This window comes from Acomys russatus, chromosome 19 (assembly GCF_903995435.1).
Source record: "Acomys russatus chromosome 19, mAcoRus1.1, whole genome shotgun sequence".
Lineage (NCBI taxonomy): Eukaryota > Metazoa > Chordata > Mammalia > Rodentia > Muridae > Acomys > Acomys russatus.
In genome coordinates, this window is record NC_067155.1 from 18256641 (window position 1) to 18269058 (window position 12418).

Below are 12418 nucleotides of genomic sequence, written 5' to 3' on the forward strand. Positions count from 1 at the left end.
TGGGGCAGGAAAAGGGAAGTACCTTTTGCATCAGATGTTCCCTAAGGCCCGCAGCACTCCTCCCTCCCTCCTTCCGCCCCTCCCTCCCCCTCCTTCTGTTCTGCCCAGAAGTTACCTCAGTGAGGCTCTCCTCAGCAAATGCGACCCCGCTACAGCCCCTCTCACCTGAATCTCTCTGGGGCACTGAGGATTGAAAAAAAAAAAAAAAAAGGCACAGTCCCCTAAAGATGTCTACATCCCTGACGCCATCAATGAAAATGATACTGAACCGGGTGGAGAGAGCTTTCTGGACCTGAGATGGCCGCTTGTTCAGGATGCTTCTGGGGCAGAGGCATGGGTGTGTCCTGAGCCCGCGCCCCCAGCAAAATGGGGTGGGAGAATTACTTGAGCCGAGGAACGTGAGGACACAGGACAGTGGTACTGAAACACAGTGGGTGTTCAGGAAACACTGGGATAGGTTGGGATTTTGTTGTTGTTTTGTTTTGTTTTGTTTTAACCAGCTTTGAAAACACCTCTGCCACAATCTCTGTGATCCATCAATGTTTCCTTATTTGGCAAAAGTGTTTATGCAACCATTATAATAATAATTATCATTATTGTTGTTGTTTTTTCTTTCTTTGAGACAGGGTTTCTCTGTGTAGCCTTGGCTGTCCTGGACTCACTTTGTAGACCAGGCTGGCCTCGAACTCAGTGATCCGCCTGCCTCTGCCTCCCGAGTGCTGGGATTAAAGGCGTGTGCTTCTCTGTGCATCACTGGATGTCCTGGAACTCGCTTTGTAGACCAGGCTAGACTTGAACTCAGAGATCTGCCTGCCTCTGCCTCCCGGGTGCTGGGATCAAAGGCGTGCACCACCAATGTTCAGCTTGTGTAGCCATTATTAAAGATGGTAAAATGAGGGACAATGTCCTGGGGATGGGTCTGTGGCTCCAGGAGCACTCACATGATACAGGAGACAGACGGGGAGAACTGGGGGGAACAAGAAAAGGAAATGTGAGGACATCAGAAAGAAATTAGAAGATAGCTGGGTGTAGTAGCACAGGCCTTTAACCCCAGCACTCGGGAGGCAGAGGCAGGCGGATCGCTGTGAGTTCAAGGCCAGCCTGATCTACAGAGCAAGTCCAGCACAGCCAAGGCTACACAGAGACACCCTGTCTCGAAAAAAGAAAGAAGGAAAAAAAGAAAAGAAGCTGGCTTTGAAGAGAGAACAATGAGACAAGCCGCAAAAAGCCACAGGATGCTGAGGCAGCGCCAGCAAAGGCTCCCCCGCGAGAACTCCAAAAGTCATGTGACCCTGCTGACACCCTGGTGTCTGTGAGATAGTGATGTCAGAACTCCGACCTTCAGAATGTGAGCAAACAGACTCCTGCTGTTGTAAGACACCAAGTTGAATAGTAGTAGTACTCGTCGCGGTAATTAATAATAATAATAATTTTTAAATGTATTTACTGGGAATGGTGGTGCAGGCCTGTGACCGGACCATCTAGGAGGAAGAGCAGGAGGACCAGAAGAGTGTGGCCAGCCTGGGTCACCCAAGTCCCTGTCTGACTCTGTAATGATGCTCTTTTTTTTTTTTTTTTTTTTTTTTTGAGACAGGGTTTCTCTGTGTAGCCCTGGCTGTCCTGGACTCACTTTGTAGACCAGGCTGGCCTCGAACTCACAGCGATCCGCCTGCCTCTGCCTTCTGAGTGCTGGGATTAAAGGCGTGCGCCACCACGCCCGGCTTGTAATGATGCTGTTACCTAGACTTCACCAGCGAAGTGCTGTGGGTGTGGCTCAGCAAAACGGTGCCTGGAGGCAGCCACTGAGGAGCTGGAGCCTGGCCCGCTGGTAAAGTGTTTGCCTTGCGTGCTTGAAGATCTAGGTTTTGTCACCAGCAGTACACACACACACACACACACACACACACGTACGGACTGGAGAACTGTCTCAGCGGTTAAGAGCACTGAATTTCAAGCCTGGCAGTGGTGGCGCACGCTTTTAATCCCAGCACGTGGGAGGCAGAGGCAGGCGGGTCTCTGTGAGTTTGAAGCCAGCCTGGTCTACAGTGGGAGTTCCAGAATAGCCAGAGCTACACAGAGAAACCCTGTCTCAAAAAACCAATAAATAAATAAATATTTTAAGAATACAAGTGAAGAGCCGGGCGTGGTGGCGCACACCTTTAATCCCAGCACTCGGGAGGCAGAAGCAGGCAGATCGCTGTGAGTTCAAGGCCAGCCTGGTCTACAAAGAGAGTCCAGGACAGCCAAGGGTACACAGAGAGACCCTGTCTCAAAAAAAAAAAAAAAAAAAAATACAAGTGAAACCATCATAAAGTGGGGGATGTGCCTACTCGGTTGATAAGCATAGCTGTTTCCCTGAGTTACATGAACCTTCCTAACATTAACTCCCAGGGGAGCCCGCAGGAATCGGGAGGCCGGTTGGCCAGATACACAGCTTATAACCTGAAAGCCGGGAAGAAGCAGGAGCTGGGCGCATCCCGGAGGACCGAGCCCCACTGTCCATGTGATCTGAGGCCTGAGGCTGTCTCCTGGCAGATCCAGGCTGATCGTGAGATGGGTTAAATTATAGGACAACCATCTTTATTGGCCGTGGGATTTCCTGATGTGTGTGTTCCCTGATGTCAGAAGTGTGCGAATTGTGTGGGAGTGGGGAAAAAGCCTTGAGTGGTTCTTTTTCTTTCTTTCTTTCTTCTTCTCTCCTCTTCCTCCTCTTCTTCTTCTCCTTCTCTCCCTCTTCCTCCCCCTCTTCCACCCTCCCTCTCCACCTCCTCCTCCTCCCTCTCCCCCCCTCCTTCCCCTCCTCCTGCCCCTCCTCCTCCCCTCCTTCTCCCTCCCCTCCCCCTCCTCCCCCTCCTCCTTCCCCTCCTCCTCCCCTCCTTCTCCCTCCCTTCCCCCTCCTCCCCCTCCTCCTTCCCCTCCTCCTTCCCCTCCTCCTTCCCCTCCTCCCCCCCTCCCCCTTCCCTGAGACAGGGTTTCTCCACATAGCCTTGGCTGTCCTGGAACTCGCTCAGGTTGGATCACCGTGACCCGCCTGCCTCTGCCTTCCCGGTGCTGGGATGAAAAGTGTGCAGCACCGCGGCTGGGCCTTTTCTGCTTCTTAGAAAACTGAGAAAAATCTTCATGCAGACAGACTGGACAAGGATGGGTGGAGGGCAGCCGGAGGGAGACTAGCCGGACTGCGTCTGCGTTCCTCCACTGTTGCTTTCTAACACCAGGACCAAAACCCACGTGAGGACAAAAGGGTTTATGTTGGTTTAAGGCTCTGTAGGGGCCCACGGTGGTGGTGGAGGAGGCATCCGGCAGCCAGAGCCGCAAGCTTGACATGACATCTTCATCCCGCACAGGGAACACAGCACCCTGGAAGGAGGGGGGAGTCAGGCTGAAAAGCCTCAGACCCTTTGCTCAGTGACGCTTCTTCCAATAAGGCTGCACCCCTAGAGGTCCCCACAACCTCCCCAAATAGCGCCCCCAAAACACACAGGGGCCAAGTGTTCAAGTCCCTGAGCCCCTGGGGGACATCTCATTCACACCACCACAGCATCAATATTTAAAACGTCTAAAGCTGAGGCAGGAGGATTCCCTCAAGTTCTAAGCCAGCCCGGGCCGTGTAGAAAGACTATCTCTAAAACCAAACTAGACTAGGGAGATGCCCGGTGGGGGAACTGTTGTGTAAGCATGGGGTCATCAGCATGGTGACAGGTGCCTGTAACCCTGCGCAGAGGCTTCAGCTCCAGAGAGAGAGACCTTGTCCCAATAATCGCAACACGGGAGAGCAGTCTGCTGCGCTTGCAGAGGACCCAGGTTCGACTCCCAGCGCCCACATGGCAGCTCGCCACCTTCTGTAACCCCAGTGCCAGGGGATCCAGCGTCCTCTTCCCACCCCCGTGGGCACCAGGCACACACACACAGGCAAGCAAAGGACCCACATCAAATGGTTAAATGTGGAGCTGACAAAGACCCGGGTAAAGGGCCGGGCGTGGTGGCACACGCCTTTAATCCCAGCACTCGGGAGGCAGAGGCAGGTGGATCGCTGTGAGTTCGAGGCCAGCCTGGTCAACAAAGAGAGTCTAGGCTAACCAAGGCTGCACAGAGAGACCCTGTCTCAAAAAAAAAAAAAGAAAAAGAAAAAAAAAAAAAAAGACCAGAATAAGGAAACCTGCCAAGCTTGACAACTTGGGTTCGAGGGCTGGAGCCCACATGGTGGAAGTAGAAAATGGAGTCCTTGACCTCTGACCCTGGCACCTGTGCCCACACCACAGGCAAGCGTATATAAAAACACACACTAATACAAATAAAATAATGTTGCCAGGTGGTGGTGGCACATGCCTTTTGTTGTTGTTATTCGAGACAGGGTCTCTCTGTGTAGCCTTGGCTGTCCTGGACTCGCTTTGTAGACCAGGCTGGCCTCGAACTCACAGCAATCCACCTGCCTCTGCCTCCCGAGTGCTAGGATTAAAGGTGTGCGCCACCACGCCTGGCCCTTTTTTTTTTTTTTTTTTTTTTTTAAATATGATTCTTTTTTATTTTATTACATATACAGTGCAGACCAGGAGAGGGTGCCAGATGGCATCGTAGATGGTTGTGAGCCACCACGTGGTAGCTGGGAGTTGAACTCAGGACCTCTGGAAGAGCAGCCAGGTCTCTTAGCCTCTGAGCCGTCTCTCTAGCCCTTCTTTTCTAATTTTAATTTTTCGAGACAGGGTTTCTCTGTGTGGCCTTTGCTGTCCTAGACTCACTTTGTAGACCAAAAACGAAAGAAAGAAAAAAGATTCACCAATAAACTTGCTCAGGAAATAACTAGGTTGCACAAGGTAGGGATTAACTCTAAAAAACGATTTGGAGATAAGCATCAAACTAACCAGGCTTGTTAGAAACGGCAGGGATATTCTGTGCCTCATCACAATTGCAGTTTAGGCTCGCTGAGAATATAGTTCTGTTAAGATTTGTTCACTAAGATTGCCACCAATTAGGCTCCATTCCCATCTTTAAAAAAAAAAAAGGGCTGGAGAGATGGCTCAGCGGTTGGGAATACTGACTGTTCTGACACCCTTAGACATACAATGCACATAAAATAAAAATAAATAATTTTTAAAAATGCCTCTGCCTGGCAGTTCAAAGGGCATGGCCTTGGCCAGCAGCCACCACTGCCTTCTAGTGTGCCACTGCTTTCTGATCCTCTTGGCAGCAAGAGGTAGTTCTCCCAGGGAGGCAGGGTTGCCCCTCGATAACACCTACTCCCACAACTCGAAGGGAAAAACACCCGTGAGAAAGTAACCGTGACAATAACTTTGCTGTGTAAATCTCCCAATTGTCCAAAAGGGCCACCTTTGCAGTCTCTTATCTCTGTTTTCACTGCTCAGTGTAACCTTGGGACTGGGACCTTCAGGAGATATGCAGTTGACAAGCATATGTGAACTGGCAAAGGCTAATCCTATTTAATCCGTAACAAAAAAAAAAAAAAAAAAAAATGCTTGTGGTTGGTTTGAACTATTAAAGGAAAAAAAAATCTTTATCCAGTCTCTCCACACAGATCCTATTTCTTGCCCTGGAGGCCAGAGGAATGCACACTAACAGGCTTTTCTGGGTTTTCCCACTCGGTGGGTGAGCAATCCTGTTTGTGCAATCCTCACAAAACCTCAGAAGGTTTTGTGGTCTGGGAGAGCTTCCAAACAGACGAACTTCGGGGTGGGGGGAGGTTAGGGGGGCGTGACACAGCAGTAGTCCACTTGCCTAGCAGGTACCTTGTGCTTGGTTCCACTCCTAGAGTAACACACACACACACACACACACACACACACACACACACACACACACACACGGAGCCAAATATACCATGGAGGGAGGGAGTGCGGAGGCTGCAGGATTCTGTCCCCAAGGCTTGTCCTGACTGAGTCCCATCTGTTGCTTAGCTAATTTAACAATCCTGGAAGGTGGTGGCCGTGCGTGCTGTACTCCATGGCTTTTGTCAATTTGGCACAGCCCAAAATCGCCTGAGAAATTGCCCAGATCGGGTTGGCCTGTGTGTATGCCTGGAGCCGGGTGGGTGTGTGGGGGGGGTTAGCTTAATTGGCAATAGGGCACCTAGGCAAAGTGGTCCAGAGCTCTACAGGGAAGCTAGCAGGGTGCCAGCCAGCCAGCAGTACTCTTCCACTGTTGCTGTGTGAGCTCCGGCCTGCCTTCCCTCATGATAGAGTGTGCACCTGTGAGGGAAGTGAGCCACCACCCACGCCCCAGTAGCTTTATTGGAGCATTTTATCGCAGAGAAGAAGAGAGAACAGATCAGACGCCTGATTTCTACACTGTATTCTTGGTTTTGGGGGGGGGTTGGGGGGGGTTGGTTTCTTGTTGTTGTTGTTGGTGGTGGTTTTTTGTTTGTTTGTTTGTTTGTTTTTTGTTTTTGTTTTTTGAGACAGGGTCTCTCTGTGTAGCCTTGGCTGTCCTGGACTCGCTCTCTAGACCAGGCTGGCCTCGGACTCCCAACAGTCCGCCTGCCTCTGCCTCCCAGGTGCTGGGATTACAGATCTGAATCCAGTTAGAGAAAGCTAGCTGGAATCTGAGACAGAATTACTTGTTCTATGGTGGGAGGAATGGTGTGTGTGTGTGTGTGTGTGTGTGTGTGTGTGTGTGTGTGTGTGTGTGTGTGCGTGCGCGCGCATATGCAGCCTCTGTGGCCAACAGAGTAACGATGCTCAGGACGTAGCTCAGGAGCCCGTCAGTGTTAGTGGCGCGCCTGTGACCCCAGCGCTGGCTCTGTACTGTCTCTTCCAGGACTGGCAATCATGTCTTTGTTTCAGAAGGTTGTTTGTAAGCGTCTTGCAACCGTAGCTTTGTTTCAAAAGGCCATGTGACCACCTGCGACTACCTTGTCATGACCACCTGTTGTCATGACCACCTGTTGTTATGCTCACCTTGCGACCATGTCTATGTTTCAGGAGGCCCTAACTTGTTAGTGATGTTCAGCTCCCAAAACCCCACCTATTTTGCCTGGGCAAATGCATCTGGAAACCTCTTACCCCTGGTCTTCCTCATACCCAACGCTGACCTCTCAAAGCCCGACGTGGGGGGGGGGGGGGCAGGCCGTGCATAGGAATGAGAAAGCTTGCTTTAATTAATTTGGCAGTGATGCTGGGTGTGGTGGCGCACGCCTTTAATCCCAGCACTCGGGAGGCAGAGGCAGGAGGATCTCTGTGAGTTTGAGGCCAGCCTGGTCTACAAAGTGAGTCCAGGACGGCCAAGGCTACACAGAGAAACCCTGTCTGGAACAAAAAAAAAAAAAAAAAAGAAATCCTGGTAATTTGGTGGTGATGATTTGGGTCAGAGGTGGTGTTCCTCCTCCCATCTTTGGGATTAATTTGATCTCTCAAGACAAGCCAGAGGGCTGGAGAGATGGCTCAGAGGTTAAAGGCACTGACTGCTCCTCCAAAGGTCCTGAGTTCAATTCCCAGCAACCACATGGTGGCTCACAACCATCTATAATGTGATCTGATTGCTTCTTCTGGCAGAACATGGTATACATAATAAATAAATATTTATTTAAAAAGGCAAGCCAGAAGTGTGTTTCCTGGAAGAATCTAGATCCAATCACAGGAGGGGAGTGGGGAGCCCTACCCCCCTTCAGCTAGCTGTGCATTTGCCTCTTTGTGGGCTCTTCTTCCAACCTTTCAACCCTCTAACACTAGATATGAGAGAAAAGGGATGAAGAGGAACGGAAGGAGAGCCCTGAATAAAGTCAGGGTTTGGGAAGGGGGTGCTGTTATCATTAGGTGACTTTCTGCATACTCAGGTGCTGAGCTCCTCGGGGTAAGTTTGATCTTCGGCATCAGGATTCCTAATTTATTTTTCTTTCTTTCTTTCTTTTTTTTGTTTGTTTTTTGAGACAGGGTTTCTCTGTGGTAGCCCTGGCTGTCCTGGACTCACTTTGTAGACCAGGCTGGCCTCGAACTCACAGCGATCCTCCTGCCTCTGCCTCCCGAGTGTTGGGATTAAAGGCGTGCGCCACCACCGCCCGGCTTCTTTCTTTCTTTTTTAAGACAGGGTCTCTCTGTGTAGCCTTGGCTATGCTGGACTTGCTTTGTAGACCAGGCTGGCCTCGAACTCACAGAGATCTGCCTGCCTCTGACTCCCGAGCGCTGGGATTAAAGGCGTGTGCCTCCACGCGCCGCTCTGTTGTTTATTCTCTGTGTGGGACTACTTAACAAACTGAGACCAACAACAACTAGCCAACAACCCAACCTTCTGCCTCTCTGGGCCCTAGCTTTTACATACCCTCTGAAAAGTCCCCAGAATTCCAAAGTCACACAATCACAGAAACTTGTCTGCAGCTGGCAAGACCATGTCTTTCCACTAGTCGGCTGCTTGGAAGCAGTCCTATATCCCACACCTGGGACTGAAATGATAATATATTCTTACAATGTTTCTGTTTTTAAAAAAGATTTATTTATTTATTTCTATGTATTCAGTGTCCCGCCTGCATGTGCACCTGCTGGCCAGAGGAGGGCGCCAGATCACATTATAGATGGTTGTGAGCCACCGTGTGGTGGCTGGGAATCTTTCGAAGAGTAGCCAGTGCTCTTAACTGCTGAGCCATCTCTCCAGCCCTACTTCTGTGTTTTTAAAGGAATCAGAATTCCAAAATTGGCACTACAATGAGGGTTGTGGCTGTGTAGAGCAAAACTGCTTTAACTGGGTTCCAATCCCATATTGGGGTTGTATAACTGAATGTGGGGTGTGGAGAAAGTTGCAGTGACTACAGTTTTTTTTTTCTTTCTGAGACTCTCTCTCTCTCTCTCTTTCTCTCTCTCTCTCTCTCTTCTCTCTCTCTTTCTCTCTCTCTCTTTCTCTCTCTCTCTCTCTCTCTCTCTCTCTTTCTTTCTCTCTCTCCCTCTCTCTCTCTTTCTCTCTCTCTCTCTCTCTCCCCCCCTCTCTTTCCTCTTACAAGAAGCACTCACAGACTAATTGGGTGTTTTGCCCAAAGGCATTGTGGAAATAAGATTTATCAAAATTAGCAGGCAAGCTGGGCATGGTGGCTCATGGCTTTAATCTATGTGGAAGGCCAGAGGCAAGTAGATTTCTGAACCAAGACCTCCCTCAGCCAATTACAGGCTGGCCAGAACTAAAATGAGACCCTGTCTCAAAAAGAGAGGTAGCTGGAGAGATGACTTTGAAGTTAAGAGCACTAGCTGTGGGCTGGAGAGACGGCTCAGCGGTTGAGAGCAACACCTGCTCTTCCAGAGGTCTCGAGTTCAATTCCCAGCAACCACATTGTGGCTCACAACCATCTGTAATGTGATCTGGTGCCCTCTTTGGCAGACAAAGCACTCTAATAATAATGATGATGATGATGATAATAAGAAGCCTGGCAGCTTTAAGAGCACTAACTAGCACTAGGGAGGCAGAGGCAGGCAGATCTGAGCTTGAGGCCAGCTTGGTCTACATAGCGAGTTCCAGGACAGCCAGAGCTACATAGTGAGACCCTGCCTCAAGACAAAAGAGAAAAAAAGAACACTGGCCGCTCTCCTGGAGGACACAGGCTTGGTATCTGGCTCTCACCATGACAGCTCCCTCCTGGCTGGAACTTCATTCCAGGAGATCTGTCCAATGCCCTCTTTTGGCCTCTGTGGGCACCACATACCCATGTGCTGCACAGACTTGCAGGGAAAGCACCCATACGATTAAAAAAAAAAAAAATCAACAGGGAAGCTGAGCAAGGTGCCACAGGCCTTTAATCCTGCATTCAGGAGGCAGAGGCAGGGAAATAGTGTGAATTCAAGGCCAGTCTGTTCACATAGAATTCTGTCAGGCCTGGCCATATGATGAGACCCTGCCTTTTTATTTAGTTTTTTGTTTTTTTCCCCGAGACCCTGTCTTACATAAACAAAACAGAAAATATCTGGGAAGACAAACTTGAGAGCAAGGCGAAATCTCTTTGGGGCTGTTCTGCCCCATTATGTCAAGGAGAATTATATATATAGAATTTTTAATATCTAAATATATTTTACAATTTTATTTCCTATGTAATGGGTGTTTTATTCATATGAATGTCTGTGCATTGACACGTGTGCCTGATGCCCGGGGAAGCCAGGAGAGTGCATAGAATCCCCTGGAATTGCCGGGTGGTGGTAGCACATGCCTTTAATCCCAGCACTCGGGAGGCAGAGGCAGGCAGATCTCTGTGAGTTCGAGGCCAGCCTGGTCTACAAAGTGAGTCCAGGACAGCCAAGGCTACACAGAGAAACCTTGTTTCAAGAAAAAAAAAAAAAAAAAAAAAAAAAAAAAGGAATTCTCTGGAGTTGAAGGATGATTGTGAGTCACCATGCCAGTGTTGGGGATTGAACCTGGGTCCTCTGGAAACGCAGCCAGTGAGCGATCTGAACTGCTAAGCCATCTTGCTCCAGTCCTGTAAATATATACTGATTTGTTAGCTGTGTTGCTGTTTATGTATGTAAGAGCTCTGCCAGCCTCTCACTGGAGGATTCTGGCAAGCTGTCTGAGCTATAGCCCTGGCCCAGGAAGGGTGTGTGTGTGTTATTTTATGTATTATATTTTTTAAATATTTATTTATATGAGTGTTCTATTTGCATGTATGACAGAAGAGGGCACCAAACCCCATTATAGATGGTCGTGAGCCACCATGTGGTAGCTGGGAATTGAACTCAGGACCTCTGGAAGTGCAGCCAGTGCTCTAAACCGCTGAGCGGTCTCTCCAACCCCTATTTTATGTATTATTGAGTTTCTTTGTATGTGTGGGTGGGTGGTTGAGGGCCATGGTACACGTTTTGTAGTCAACGGACAGCTTTGTGGCATCAGTTTGTTCCTTCCACTTTTACTGGGTTCTGGGGACTGCATTCAGGTCACCAGGCTCCTGTACCAAGCAGCTTTACTTGTCCATCTGGCCAGTCTTGCTGGCTGTGTTATTTTTATTTTTATTTAAATTATGTTTTTTTTTTGGTTTTTTTTTTCCGAGACAGGGTTTCTCTATGTAGCCTTGGCTGTCCTGCACTTGCTTTGTATACCAGGCTGGCCTCGAACTCACAGCGACCCGCCTACCTCTGCCTCCCGAGTGCTGGGATTAAAGGGGTGCGCCACCACGCCCGGCTAAATTATTTGTTTTTAGCTCAGGCTGGTCCCTGATTCAATAGGAGTGGAGGACGGATGACCTTGTACTCAGTTTGCCAAGAGCTGAGATTCTGGCTAGGAGGCGGGGCTTAAAGGTTGGACTTCACCAAGCAGTGACCTTATTAGCTTGGTTCACTTTGTCCTAGTACTGCTAGGGAAGATTAGCCAATTCAGGAGGCCAACAGCAATCAGTCTGTTTCATAACCCTTTCTGTCCCAGTGTGGTCCCAGGGTGAGGGGAATCCATAGCCCTCCCGGTAGCCCTTAGGGCGACCACCTGTCTGGCAATACTTCCATTCGTCCTCTCCTTGGCTACAATAAACCTTGGGAATAAAAACAGGCAGTTTCTGAGTCAGGTCAGTTGTGAAGCCCACACCCCCTTTCTCTCAGGGATTATACAAGAGCCATGATTAAAACTGGGCGGAGAGGCTGGAGGGATGGCTCAGTGGTTAAGAGCCAGAGGAAAGACCTGGGTCCAATTAATGCCCAGCACCCACGTGGCAGCTCACAACTGTCTGTAACTCCAACATCTGATATCCTCACCCAGATATACATGCAGGCAAACCACCAATACACAAAAAAGAAAGTAAACACATTAAAAAGAAAGAAAGAAAGAAACTGAGCCGGGCATGTTGGCGCACGCCTTTAATCTCAGCACTCAGGAGGCAGAGGTAGGCGGGTCGCTGTGAGTTCGAGGCCAGCGTGGTCTACAAAGCGAGTCCAGGACAGCCAAGGCTACACAGAGAGACCCTGTCTCAAAAAAACAATAAATTAAAAAATAATAATAAATAAAGAAAAAAGAAAAAGAAAAAAAAAGAAACTGGGGTGGAGACTTAGACTGAAATGGCTAAGAGGGGCCATGGAGCAAAGACTTAGAAGAGGACCTGAGAGTTGGCTCAGCCATTAGGAGCCCCTGTTGCTCTTGCGGAGTCCCCGGGTTCGATTCCAAGCACCCACACATCAGTTTGCAACCCATGGTAACTCTTGCCAGTCCCTGGGCGATTCGATCGATAATCCTGACCTCGGCAGGGGCAGAGAATCCACAGACTTGGGTAGGTGTTGAGTTTATAGGAGCCGTGGGAGTCAGATGCCCTGCGTGTGGACTAGATACACAGGCCAAGCTGTCTGCTACTCGCTGCCTCGCTGGGGTAGCTGAACCTGGCCGTGGGGTCTTAGCCCCGGTGCTGAGCCACCATCCTGCAGTGTTCTCCGACGACGCCAGACACTTACTGATCCTGCAGACCCACATGTACAACTTCTGTCTACATTCATCTCCAAAACACTCTGCAAATGGGGAAAACTGC